Here is a 2,422-nt window from a genome sequence, read left to right on the forward strand (position 1 = left end):
AGAGGTCTTTAGTTAATGATGCAGCAACGGTCTTTAACACCGGCACATCGGTTGTTAACACCACTGATCTGGCTACCATAGATCAGAAGTTCCGGGATCTGGGTTCCCGCATTAAAGCCATCTTACAAGTGCAGAATAAGAATGAGGGGCAATATTTAAAGGAGGACCAAATATTAACCGTATACCTCCAGGATATAGCTACTGTAATAGAAACACACTCGCAGACTATAAATTAGATAATTAAAGAGGAATACAATGCCTCACAGCAGGCAGCAGCAAAGGACGTTTGCAGCCCCTATGGGAATTGGATAGTGGAGCAAACCCGGGAAAACTTGGAGCAGATAAAGGCAGGGGAGGTACCCCTGTGGATTACCAACCAACAGTTAAACGGGACCCTGACTCACGGACATGCTGGGGCGGGTACGCCCAAACGTCTCTTAAGTAGCCTCAATATGACAGTTTGTCAATTGCGAGCCATGGGTATAACCCACGCAGGTCGAATGCAAACCAGAAGTGGGGGTGTCCTGGATTTAGTTTTGGTCGTCCCGGTGATGGCACCGGATACACAACGGCGGGAGATATATCAGTTACAAAATATTGGTATACTAAAAGATGGTATACATTTATCTTACCACAATATGATATCTTACGCAGGGATGGTGAAAGAAAACCAGATGGGTACCAAGCTGGAAGGATGTGTCACCAGACATGCCATCATCATGTGCCCGCATTCAATCAGCCAAGGCCTGCAAGCCCAATGTGGTTTCAATAACACAGGCATGGAGATTAACTGCACCATGGAGGCATTGGATGCAGCCTCAAAGCCCACCCAGGTGGCATACTCCGGCAAAGGTGAATACTGTGTCATGACCAACTTGGAGACGTTTGAATATACCAATCTAACTTGCGACATCCCCAGTCCAGAGTTCTGCTTCACACCAGCAGTTCTGGTACGGATTGGACAAGAGGAGTTGGTGGACATACACCAGTTTAATATTACCTCTATTCTAGTGTCTGAAGACATCAAGTATGGATTGTGGAACTACATCAACATCATTGAGTATCCTATACCCCCACTGCCCGAACACCTGAGGCCAGTTACGGAAGGAGATACGGCTCTCCCAAAAGGTGTACTATAATCTGCAACAACGGAACACGGGTTTGAAGAAAGACATCGACGCGATCAAGGTGAACACATGAGTGGATGACATTTGGGACTGAGGACTGAATATACAGATCCAACCATGGATCCGACTGATTCCATATGTATTAGTCGTAGTGCAGTTAGTAATTGTCCTGACCTTGCTATGTATGACATGCAGGAAATGTAAATGGACTTGGGCGAAACAAATTGCAAAACAAGTAGTTAAAACTGCTAATGCTTGTACTGCTCCTACTCCAAGCGTTTCAGATGATGGCTTTAACAAGTTGTTGGAAAAATCATCTGGATGAATAATGAAGCAATTGTATTGTGAAGCAGGGAATGCCTAAATATTAACTTTACTCATCTGACGCATGTCTGGTGCCTCGACGGGTGGCCACCCCGACAGGATTCACAATAGACCATATGCAACAAATGTGCGGCCGACCTGGAATAGCCAAAGGGCTGCGGCGGGGGGTCGGGGGGGGGAAGTATGGAACAATTTGGGGGGGGGTGCGGTTTACAGGAAAAACTTCATCATTCGTGCTATTTGATGTGGGAAAAGCTATATGCAGTTCTGACATACTATAAACCCACCAGGTTATCACACTATCGTAGCGTAGAGAGCACACCCTCCAACCCCGCTTTAAGGGTCCTTTCCGGGGGTTGGAAGGGGGGACTGAAAGGTCCAGCTTGTTACCAATGAATTCGGGGATACTTGGCTATGTTTACCCGCTATTTACCAATAGTGTAGTTTTAGCTGACTGAAGCACATTTGTAGACTGCAAGACGCCAATTCACTGATCAAACTTCGGAATGTGTCTGTTCACAGCCTCAGTAGAGCCATTGTCTAAACACGGCCCGTCCTCCCAGGAGATAAGGGTACAATTAACAACGAACATTGTTCCAGTCACAGGGTACATGAATATCTGCGGCCTTGTAGCCATCCTGCTTGTTCGACAGTTAAGGATAAAACATGTTTTGTCAAACTATAAACTATGCCGACATCGGGGAAGTGTTAACAACAGGAATGTCGGGGGTAGGCTGAAACAACTAACATCTGTGACTGGCATGGTCAGAGGGTACCCGAGTTCAAGGGGTGGGCCCGACAGTTGAGTGACTAACCACATAAACCAATAAAGAGTAACTGTTGTGACACTGTTTGTACATGTACGCCCCCGTTCTGTAGTAGGTGGGCATTGCTTATAGGAATGTATAACGTGAATGAACCGCTACCTGTCACTCGAGAGTGCACCCCTAGATTGAGAAAGCTGGGTGGCT

At 46.4% G+C, this 2,422-nt stretch overlaps 1 pseudogene; it reads left to right on the forward strand.

The window, feature by feature from the left end:
- The first annotated feature begins 476 nt into the window (after nucleotides 1-476).
- LOC147087227 (uncharacterized) lies at nucleotides 477-1,452 on the forward strand (annotated as a pseudogene).
- Nucleotides 1,453-2,422: the final 970 nt, after the last annotated feature.

This window comes from Somniosus microcephalus, unplaced genomic scaffold, assembly GCF_052327205.1.
Source record: "Somniosus microcephalus isolate GS21.2 unplaced genomic scaffold, FLI_Smic_1.0 unresolved_chr6, whole genome shotgun sequence".
Classification (NCBI taxonomy): Eukaryota; Metazoa; Chordata; class Chondrichthyes; order Squaliformes; family Somniosidae; genus Somniosus; species Somniosus microcephalus.